This window comes from Myxocyprinus asiaticus, chromosome 24, assembly GCF_019703515.2.
Source record: "Myxocyprinus asiaticus isolate MX2 ecotype Aquarium Trade chromosome 24, UBuf_Myxa_2, whole genome shotgun sequence".
NCBI classification, from domain to species: Eukaryota; Metazoa; Chordata; class Actinopteri; order Cypriniformes; family Catostomidae; genus Myxocyprinus; species Myxocyprinus asiaticus.
Genome location: NC_059367.1, coordinates 30,822,359 through 30,834,122, shown reverse-complemented (window position 1 = coordinate 30,834,122; position 11,764 = coordinate 30,822,359). Strand labels below are relative to the sequence as shown.

At 38.6% G+C, this 11,764-nt stretch overlaps 1 long non-coding RNA gene across 2 annotated transcripts; it reads left to right on the top strand.

Moving 5' to 3' along the window:
* The first annotated feature begins 9,190 nt into the window (after positions 1–9,190).
* Positions 9,191–10,637, top strand: LOC127414789 (uncharacterized). 2 transcript variants are annotated; one of them, XR_007892856.1, is made up of 5 exons: positions 9,191–9,472; positions 9,576–9,641; positions 9,731–9,801; positions 9,885–10,089; positions 10,303–10,637. It is a non-coding gene; the product is annotated as an uncharacterized LOC127414789 (long non-coding RNA). The 2 variants fall into 2 exon arrangements; XR_007892855.1 differs by having other exon boundaries at positions 9,191–9,641.
* The last annotated feature ends 1,127 nt before the right edge of the window (positions 10,638–11,764 follow it).

Sequence of the window (11,764 nt, the reverse complement as noted above, 5' to 3'; positions counted from 1 at the left end):
ATCTTTCTTTCCACTTCAATGCTGCAGACAGCTGTTACAAATACAAATGCCTATGGGACTATCTTGTCAGCAGGACAAGAAGCCATGGAAGGACATTTCTTTGAATGACTTGTACTCTTTTTTTGACCCTTATTTTATACATGGGTGTGTCAAAAGCTCGTTCACTGAGGGATTACTGGAGGAAGGCCAAAATGTACAGCTCAAACTTTCCTGCAACAATCATGTCTTGCAGGAAATTTCTATCCATCTCCGCTACTCTTCATCTCAGTGATCCCAAGATGGATGACAAAAACAACCAGAAAAGAGGAACGCTTGCCTATGACCGCCTTGGCAGAATCAAACCAATGTATCTGCAATTGAGGGATGCATGCAAGATATACTTCCAGCCTTACCAGAACATTGCAATTGATGAAAGGATGGTACCAACAAAGCCAGGAATGGCTTGAAGCAGTACATGAAGGACAAGCCGACGTAGTGGGGGTACAAGCTGTTTGTACTAGCAGACTCGCTCTGTGCCTATACTTGGGATTTTTTTGTTTATGAGGGGAAATCCCCTGTTGAACAGAACAATCTGAGCAAGGGACTGAGCTATGAGTCAGTGATGGCGCTGGTGGATGAAAATTGTTGGGAGCTGGCTACAGACTGTATGTGGATAATTTTTACACCAGTCCAACACTGTTCAGGGACAACCTCCTAAAAAACATTTTGGCCTGTGGGACAATTCACCAAAACAGGGTGGGTTACCCCAAAACTACTGAGAACAAGCTTCCCAAAAATGCTCTCCATGGCAGTCATCGCTGGATAAGGGATGGCAAATTGTTGTTTGTTGAATGGAAGGACACACGGGAGGTTTGGATGTGTTCCACCTTCCATAAAGGCATTGCAGGAGGTACTGTGCAGAGGAGGGTGAAGGGCACAGATGGAAAATGGTCCCTAAAGGATATTCCTGTTCCAGGTACAGTGGCAGACTAAAACAGGTTTGTATTATACAGTTGTGCTCAAAAGTTTGCATACCCTGGCAGAAATTTTGAAATTTTGGCATTGATTTTGAAAATATGACTGATCACACAAAAAAACGTTTATTTAAGGATAATGATCATATGAAGCCATTTATTATCACATAGTTGTTTGGCTCCTTTTTAAATAATAATGATAACAGAAATCACCCAAATGACCCTGATCAAAAGTTTACATACCCTTGAATGTTTGGCCTTGTTACAGACACTCAAGGTGACACACACAGGTTTAAATGGCAATTAAAGGTTAATTTCCCACACCTGTGGCTTTTTAAATTGCAATTAGTGTCTGTGTATAAATAGTCAATGAATTTGTTAGCTCTCACATGGATGCTCTGAGCAGGCTAGATACTGAGCCATGGGGAGCAGAAAAGAACTGTCAAAAGACCTGCGTAACAAGGTAATGGAACTTTATAAAGATGGAAAAGGATATAAAAAAGATATCCAGAGCCTTGAAATGGCAGTCAGTACTGTTCAATCACTTATTAAGAAGTGGAAAATTCGGGGATCTCTTGATACCAAGCCAAGGTCAGGTAGACCAAGAAAGATTTCAGCCACAACTGCCAGAAGAATTGTTTGGGATACAAAGAAAAACCCACAGGTAACCTCAGGAGAAATAGAGGCTGCTCTGGAAAAAGACGGTGTGGTTGTTTCAAGGAGCACAATACGACGATACTTGAACAAAAATGAGCTGCATGGTCGAGTTGCCAGAAAGAAGCCTTTACTGCACCAATGCCACAAAGAAGCCCGGTTACAATATGCCTGACAACACCTTGACAGCTTCTGGCACACATTGGAGTGACGAGACCAAAATAGAGCTTTATGGTCACAACCATAAGCGCTATGTTTGGAGAGGGGTCAACAAGGCCTATAGTGAAAAGAATACCATCCCACCTGTGAAGCATGGTGGTGGCTTACTGATGTTTTGGGGGTGTGTGAGCTTTAAAGTTACGAGGAATCTTGTGAAAATTGATGGCAAGATGAATGCCGCATATTATCAGAAAATACTGGCAGACAATTTGCATTCTTCTGCACGAAAGCTGCACATGGGACGCTCTTTGACTTTCCAGCACGACAATGACCCTAAGCACAAGGCAAGTTGACCCTCCAGTGGTTACAGCAGAAAAAGGTGAAGGTTCTGGAGTGGCCATCACAGTCTCCTGACCATAATATAATCGAGCCACTCTGGGGAGATCTCAAACGTGCGGTTCATGCAAGACAACCAAAGACTTTGCATGACCTGGAGGCATTTTGCCAAGACGAATGGTCAGCTATACCACCTGCAAGAATTTGGGGCCTCATAGACAACTATTACAAAAGACTGCATGCTGTCATTGATGCTAAAGGGGGCAATACACAGTATTAAGAACTAAGGGTATGCAGACTTCTGAACAGGGGTCATTTCATTTTTTTCTTTGTTGCCATGTTTTGTTTTATGATTGTGCCATTCTGTTATAACCTACAGCTGAATATGAATCCCATAAGAAATAAAAGAAATGTGTTTTGCCTGCTCACTCATGTTTTCTTTAAAAATGGTTCATATATTACCAATTCTTTTGAGCACAACTGTATATTCAGTCGTCAGTGTTTATATTTCTAATGTTATTTACATTCAGTTATGATGCCTTTGTGCTTGTGTCTAATGTCAAATTTATTTCAACCCAGGTACATGGGGGGAGTGGATGTGTCTGATGCCCTCATCCGCTATTTCACAGTCCTGCACAGACCACAAAGTGGTACCGGTCCTTTTTTTACCACTTTGTGGACATAGCTGTTGTGAACTCCTTTATTGTCAGATGGCACGAATGAAGAATCAACGACCACTCAGACAGAAAGCATTCAAAGAGACTCTTATTATGGACTTGGCGAATTTGGTGTCTCAGGATAAGAATGTTCCACCATCTCCTGGTATTCACCACATGTCAACGTACATAACTCCAGACAGCACAAATGGAAGAAAAAATTTGCAAGCTGAAGACCCCACTGATGTGCAATACTTGTGGTGTTGCATTGTGCTTGCAACCGACACATTCCTGCTACAAAGAGTGGCACAGTATCCACAACTAGGCTTTATGTTCTGTATACAACTTGTAAATACATATTGTAAAAGTATATTTTGTAAATAGTTATGTTTTCTTATAATAGTTCTATAGTGATTTTTTTTCTTATTATTGTTGGGCCTCATGTATTCAGATAGAAGACAAAGGCAGACCTAACACAGTCGTAAAACCTAACTCAGGCCCCCACATACCAAGTTGTAAATCTTACTGATAAAAATCGCGCCAAAATCAAACAAAGGGAGTCCAAAACAGACTACAAATCACATGAAGCCTTGCTCACTAAAGGATCGAACTCTCAACTCCTATTGGATGAGGCACACAACAGAATGTCCCTCAACCATGACATCATCAGGAGAAGAGATACCTCTGAATTGCTTCCGGGATTTGCTTCCAGCAACTTTGTTTGCCGTGTATAGACGCAGCTCACCGCTGCTCTCAGGTGCAGCCTCGTGGCACAAGGAAGTAACGTCTGACTTGAAACTGTGGCCATACAATCTCCATCTCGCTGGACGAGTTGAGATTACTCTGTGTTCAACCAAACACTCTAACGGATCCGAAGGAGACCGCTGAGCAATCCGCATCTTCATCCGTTTGCCTGCAGAAGTGAAGAGATTAAAGATTTCTCTTCCATCTTCAATCAAGTCGACATTTCTGATTTCTCCGCAAGCCCGCCGAGAATCAGCAGCGGTACCGCCCGCCGACAGAGCGAGGAAACGGCCTCCCGTCATCACCTGAGCCTCGAGGAACCGAGTCTAAGTTAAAGGACGGATGAACACACATTCTGCATCCTCATGTGATTCAAGTAAGAGGTTTACGTCTGGGCAGAGATAGAATATTATAGTGTGTTATTCTTGTGTTTCAAGGTTTTTGCTTGTACAGTTTACGGACCGCCATGTCCGCTCATTATTAATACTCAGTGTATTAATTATCATGAATTTGATTTGCTGTATTCTGGTCCAACCACATTGGACTGTTGTGCATTTTCGCCATCGCAGGTGAGACCGGCAAACTGAGTTTATCCATTAAAGAATCAAAGAACGCGGGACTGTTTACGAGCCGTCCACCGCGCCTCTGAGTGATAACTAACAGCTGCTTTCTCTCCCACGATCGCGAAATCGGCTTTGGGGCCATCACTTAATTCTCTCTCTCTCTCTCTCGTACTAACCACACACACGTGCGACCCCTCACAAACATTCTGACACACATTTTTGGCTCGTAGATAGCTTCGTGATAAAGCTCATCTTTGTCCCTAAGCTATCGTACAAGCGGATACACGCGGTAACTGGTAGACGCCATTGACTGGTTTCTCTCCGCCCACATTTGTGGCCATATTCCCTTGCCGGAAGTCTCGCATGACATACTCTCCACGAGATTCATGTCCGCCATTTTGTGCGCGTTCCTCCTTACACACACACACACACTCGCTCTCTCACACACACACACCCTCATGTGTTATAGGATTATTTTGATTTCTGTATCTAATCATATCACTGTTTAGTTTGTAGTTGTAAGTTGGAAATGTATTGACTGCATTGTATTAATTATTAATTGATATTACTGCATAAATAAGCTTTGTTTATATTACAAAGAGAAGTGTTTTGGTTTGTTTTGCATACCCCTGTGTCATGCTGACGGGATGTCTGCGCTCAGATTCAAGCCTTCATTCATTGTTTTTTTTCCAGAAAATCGATATTCTTCGGATGTCGATTTTCCTAAGAAAACAATCTAATATTGAGACTGTTTTACTATTTGGTTATTAGTCCCTGATTCCAGGGTGGTGCCCCGTCAATGTTAATCCTTATTAATATTCTATTGATTTTTGATAATTGATAATTATCTTTAATGATTGTTGAATTTGAATGATCAATAAGCTAGTGTTAATTTTAATTAATGTTTCATCGATGTTAACCATTAATGATTATCTTTGATAATTGTTGATTTAAAGGATTAAAAAAGCTAACATTGATTCTCATCAATGTTCTATTGATTTTAATAATTAATAATTATCTTTGATAATTATTAATTATTGCTAATAACCAAACCTGCTCCTAAACGTAGCGCACTACATTTACTGGAGCCCCATATGAGGTTTTAATGAGTTAGATTCAATTAATTAATTTAAATATTAATTAATAACTAAAATAATTATTAATTACTTCTGATAGTAACACTGATCTAAACAACCAGTAAAGCCCTACATTATAGCGCTAAAACTTGAGTGCACTGTTTCATGGCATTTATGCAACGTTTAAAAAAAACAAACAAACAAAAAAAAAAAACATTTTAACTACATGAAATTGTGTCATATTTTAAAATTGAAAAAAAAAATTTTTTTTAAATGGTTTAGATGTGGTAAATGTAAAAATAACTATAATAGCTTTCTCTAGCCCTTGGATCATTTTGTTACCAAGTGGCCCTTTGGAAACTCCAAGTGGCCGTTTTAGGTTTTGTCCCTAGTCAGAGAATAAAGTTTGCAGGTACCTAATTTTTTGTTAGATCATCTTCAAATTTGAAATATAACTTCTTTAGACTTGTGGCTTTAAGAACTTTGTACTTTTGGGTTGTTCTGGCATTTTTTTAGATGATAAAAACATGTTCAGCACAAAATATTTCCATTACTTTAAACTTCAGCTTCTCTAACTTAAAAAAACAACAACAAAAAAACAAACATTCATTCTGAAACTTGGGAAATAAAGCCCTAAGTATCTTCTTTCAAAAGATACCACAACTGTTCCCATACTCCAAAGGGTTTAAGAAAGACATCCATTTAAGTTTGGGTATGTAATTTTTTTTTTTGTTACCAAGTGGCCGTTTTAGGTTTTGTCCCTAGTCAGAGAAAAAAGCTTGCAGGAACCTCATTTTTTGTTAGATCATCTTCAAATTTGAAACGTAACTTCTTTAGACTTGTGGCTTTGAGAACATTGTATTTACCATGGCACTTCTATTATTGTTTTTTGTTTTTTTTTAGATGATAAAAACATATTCAGCACAAAATATTTCCATTACTATAAACTTCAGCTTCTCTAACTTTACCAAATGGAGAGTAGTCACCCGTCTGCTTTATTTGTCTAAGCCTACCATGGACATAGGCTAGTAGGCTATGGTTTACCATAGAAATTTCATCTATAATCTGTATATGGAAGTCACTAAATACCACACGCATTGTATTTTTTTTTCTTCTCCTAAAGGTGTAAGGCGATTTTACATCTGTCCTGAATGAAAATGTACTATGGATGGTCTTGGCACCCAAGTTGAAAGCAGCTATTCCAGTAGGTGCTGTCAATAGAACAGAAACTTTGTCTGATGCAGTTGTAATTTGGGATAATAATCTGGTCGCTTCATAGTGAATAGCTCATATTAAATGTGACTTTCCTGTTCCTGCACCTCCAGTAACAAATACATGGAAAGGCTCTGGCTTTTTACCTCTAACATTCTCTAAGCACCACTGTCTTACTTGATAGAAAATATCTTTTTGTTTGGAGTTCAGAGACCGAAGTAGATTGATTGATAGATCTGATCTACACAAGACATTCAAACTAGATTCAAATCGATTGCTTCTTTCATTTTGAATGGATAGATCAGGAATTATATCAACATGCTCATCAAGTTCTTTTGATGAATCTCTAATTTCTTTTTGACATTCCATGCACTCTGACTCCCACTCAGGACACATCTCAAATGTTTGGTACATTTTGCGAGGGCCCTACATCCCCCTGTGAGAGGGGGACCCTTCGTTAGGGCCTGAGCACTGGCCTGCACTGGAGGTAAGCCCTATTGTTTTTGGAATGTTTTTTCACAATTATTATTATTATTATTAGGGCCCAAGCCCTGAAAGTGTGGAGCCCTATTGTTCTTCTAAGGATTATTATTATCATTTTTTTTTATTATTCTTATTTTCAAGGTTTTCGGTACTTTTGAGGTATATAACATGCTTGAAAACTCTTGAAAGTTTGCACATACATCAGAGTCACTGGCCATTAGGGTGTGGCAAACTTGCACAGTCACCAAACTTTGTACACATATAGATCTCATCAAGCCGGACAACTTTCATGCTGACTATCATAAGCTCTGCCCAAAAGGAAGTTGGCCATTTTGGATTGTTTGAAAAATGCATGCTGTGGAATTTGATATACTCCTCAGAGGAATTTCATGTTACAGGTACCAAATGTGGGCGACATCATGCCAAGACATTGATGATGATAAATTGCGAAAGGATTTTTTATATATCGAATGGTGTTGCCATGGCGATGCGATAAAATAACGTCAAAAAATTGGAATAATATATTCTGCGTGCAGAAAATTAAAAACATCAAAATTGAGCCAAATGTTTGTCCTTGCAGGCTGATCACATTGATGTGGCTATTGTGGGTCACGGTCGTAGTGCCACCAACTGGCGAAAGGAAGTGTGTCACTTTTAGACTTTGAAATATCCCTATTATGTTAACCTGAATTGCTTCAAAAAATGTAGAATAATGTCAAGACTGCAGATTTAAAATTCTGAAGGGATTCTTGATATCTTGAATAATGTTGCCATGGCAATTCATTAAATGTCATCATTCCTTTTTGTGCATATTCACATGTTTTAAGGTATTTGGCATGCTTGGTTTTTAAAGTTTATTGTTAATAAACATATGTCTTAATTTTTATATAAATAAAACAATCAAAATATCAACTGAAATGTAAAAATAATAGAAAACTATGTCATAATGTGTATATGTAATGAGTGGCAATTACAAGAAATGTCCAATAGAGGGCATCCAAGCTCTATGAATGATTTCCAAAATAACACAGAAGATTTTTAGTGTCCTGTCTAGAAGGGATCCCTCTTTGGTACGTTATGTATATGAAGTATGTGTAACTACGTTCTTCAGTTAATTATATTTCTCATTTCATGTGTTAAACATTTCCAGTTCTTGAGTTGGAGTTTTAATTTGATCTGTGTATGTTTTGATTGCCGATCCGGCGCTGGAATGTGTTATTTTGAAAATACGATAAATTTTGTTCTGGCTGTTATCAATGTCGTTTAGTGTCAGCAGTGTTTTCTGCAGCTTGCGCTCTTTTCCAGGAAATAGAAAAGCGAAATACGTCCCCCATTGTAATTGCCTTCTCGGCCGTATTGTTTGTGTGTATGTAGAGCGTGTATTTTGTCTTTATCTCTCTCTCTCTCTTAATCGCTCTCAGGTGTGGGGTAACCTGGTGATCTGATTGTTAATGTGTAGCGCCAGCACGCAGTATGTTTTCTTCCTATATAAATCGAGTGTTTCATGGCTCTGTTGTGCCATGGGTGTTTGTGAGCTGTGCCATCTTGGTCACCGGTGCTCTCGTGCAAATTCCCGGAGCGGATTTTCCCGCAATTTTTTTTTTATCTATGCAGTGTTGATATGGCAACAAGTGAACAAATGAAGTTTTGTCTTACCAGCATGTGGAAACGTTTAAACCATGTGTGTGACAACTAACCCCGCATTTGAGTTTGAGCTCTTTTCCAGTCAAATCCCATAGAAAAATGCAAACAAACGTGTCCCCACTCAATATATACATCAACTGAGGTGTGGATGCAATCTTTGTTAATTAAAACATATAGTTTTATATGGACGGATTAGAACCTTTAACCTCTTATGCAATGGGCAAATTAATTACCACTAGACCACTCAGTCAGACTCTTTTTATCAGCGCTGATTTATGTACTTCTCCACTGATGTAAAATATCTCATGACCGACAATAGTACACATAGAGATGAAGTTATAAAATGTATTATGTTATTATGGGAATCCCTTCTCTTTCCTTTGTTTGACAGCAGCAAAACAAAAGCTTAAATTCTAAAGCAGTCGCAACATTTCCAAATATACAGCAGCTGTTTGTATAATCTACATATTAACGGTGTATCCTTCTAAACATTCGCTTGCACTGCAGACAGCACACATACATCACAGCTTGCGTTTAATCTTCACCCTGCGTGATGAGAATGAGACAAAAAACCTGCAAATAGTTATAACCTATACTATGTGTCAAAATGTCAGATTGATTGATTTATGACATGTGATTATGACCCCCCCTGTCACCCGTGATTGACAGGTAGAAGATAGTCCGGACATGTTAAAGAACATGTTTGGAAATGTTCTTCCTGGAGTGTATTGGCCAGTCGTCGGATGTCAATGATTGTTTATGGTGTGTTTATGTTAATGATTTTAAGAGTTTTCACAGTTTATCCCCCACAATGCGTACATGTAGGTTTTTAAAACGGAGTCAGTCACAACGGTCAGTATCAAACCATATAGTTGTGTTAGTGTCTGTGAGGTATAAGTGAATCTTCATTCTCAAATTCCTTTTTTTCCGGCAAGTTTTGTTATTTTGAAACATAATCGTACTTCAAGAGAAGATGGCTGTCTATCTTAAAAGTAAGTATGTTTTATTATCTTGTATTATTATTATTAAGAACATTTATTTATAAGTGAGTCACGGCTCTGATGCAATGCTTAAACAGGATCTCTAATGCTCCAGGTGCTGTGGATGATGTAGACTTTTCCGACATTGTTGAGGAAATTAAATTCCTGAACCATGCAAGTGGTACATATACCTAATTATATACGTTACATGTCTACGTATAGTGTGTTGTGAATGTGTAGAATTATCATATTTTTAATATTTACCATCAGGGCTGAATCCGGAGCATAGTTCAACATCAAAGCATGCGTCTCCTTAGACAGTACAAACATCCCGCTGCTCAGTAAGTGTTTGTAATGCAGTATTATTTACATGATTTGTTTAAAATGTTCTTATGTGTTTTTTTTTCTTTTTTTTTTTTTTCAGAAGATTTATCAAACCTAGTAAACAAGATTGGCTCGTCTGGAAGTGAAAATCACATTGTGAGGGCTAGCGGCCGTGGCGTTGCAACAAAGCCGAAAAGACTCAAACGTAAAGCACGCTCCGGATAATGGGGGTGTGAGAGATCTTGATTTCATACCACAGACACCAGAACGGAAACAGTCAAGACGTTCGCTCGGAGCATCAGCTGGTATGTGTGTGTGTGTGTGTGTGTGTGTGTGTGTGTGTGTGTGAAGTTAACTAGATGCTAAAGTTTGTGAACAAACATTGATGTTGGCTTGAAGTCTTAAATAGAATAACAATATGTATGACTTCTCAAAGCCTACATAAATAAATATGTTAAAAACCTTATTTTATCTTTTTCCTAATTCATATATCCTCCTTAACTCTTTTTTTTTCACAGAGTTGGTTGTGGATGACCATGCGGTACCCGATGTAAATGATGTTCGGAGCTGGGGTAATGGACTGATAGAACCGTGGGACGCCTGTGCATTTTCCCAGTTACCTAAAGAAACACAACGGGATGATCAATCCAATGAACGCGTTGTGTCTGGGACAGATTCCGACCCTGAGGCTCTGCCTTCAAATCAGTAGGCTTACAGATGGGGATCACATCCCGTTATAGACAATCAACACATAATCAGACTGATACAGGACAGTTTCAAGACCATTGAGGGACGTTTTAACGCCATTAATAGGCGTTGTAACATCGTTGAGGAGTGCTTGGATACCTTTGAGAAGAAGCAGGATTATTATAAACAGTCTGTGACGGCCACACTACAACAACAAGGTATCTGTATTAAACAAGTGATAGTGATGCAGCGTTTGCATGGTGGTGTGAGCCAATGAGCAGCCCGCGATCAAAACCTGACAACGGACTTATTAAAGCAGGTCGTACTCATGCTTAAAAAAAAACTCGGGTGAGTTGTAAAAACGTTATTTTTTAACTGTGTATTTTTTTATACCATCTATTTTTTCAACATTTATTCCCACTGTATGTCATTTTAGTTTGGTTGTAATAGTTGATGTTTTCGGTACTGTTTTTGTTTTTACTGTATGGGTCTAGTTTTATTTCCTTACCTATAGCAGGAAATAAATACCCTAAGTGTGGTTTAAATAAAAAAATGATCTGATTTAAAAATGGCAAAGCATTGTTGGGAGTCGGATGGTTGTGATCAGGGACCAGAAGCTAGGTTTAGATGATGCGACAAGAGTGAGATCCCCCTTGAACTATGCAGCAACACAGAAACATTGCTCTATTTAATTCAGACAATGGAGGAGATGAATAGATCTGAGTCTACAACTGGTACATTGCTAGAATTATTAAACATTGTGAGATCAATGTCAGAAGATCAACCAGATCCAAATTCAGCATTAGACAGTGTTTTCAATTCTCATCAGATGGGCGAGGGTACAGATAACCATCCGTATCATTCATTTGATCCTACAGCACCAAATATGGGATTAACACCCACTGTTATTCACATGCTTGTAAGAGAGGGTGGTAACATTGGTGGTTATACTGTGGTCCCGAGATTCACATTCAATAATTTGGAGATATGTCGGCGTATAAATCTGCGTGTGATATCTGCCACAGATTTAGCAGCCTACACTATATTTTTGCATGATATTTTGTCCAAAATAGTGTCATTTTCCAGACTGTTGGCTGGGGATGACGGGTTAATTAACATAACATTGAGAGGTCCTAGTCTAACCACTGATGTTAACACTGTCTTGTCACCTAGCAACGATTACAGTGTGGATGTCTTCACAAATCAGATTGAAAAGATAATGCAAAGTAACTCTGAAGTGCGGGTTGATGATAGTTTGGATCTAAATGTGACTATAGCAAGGAGTAAACAAGG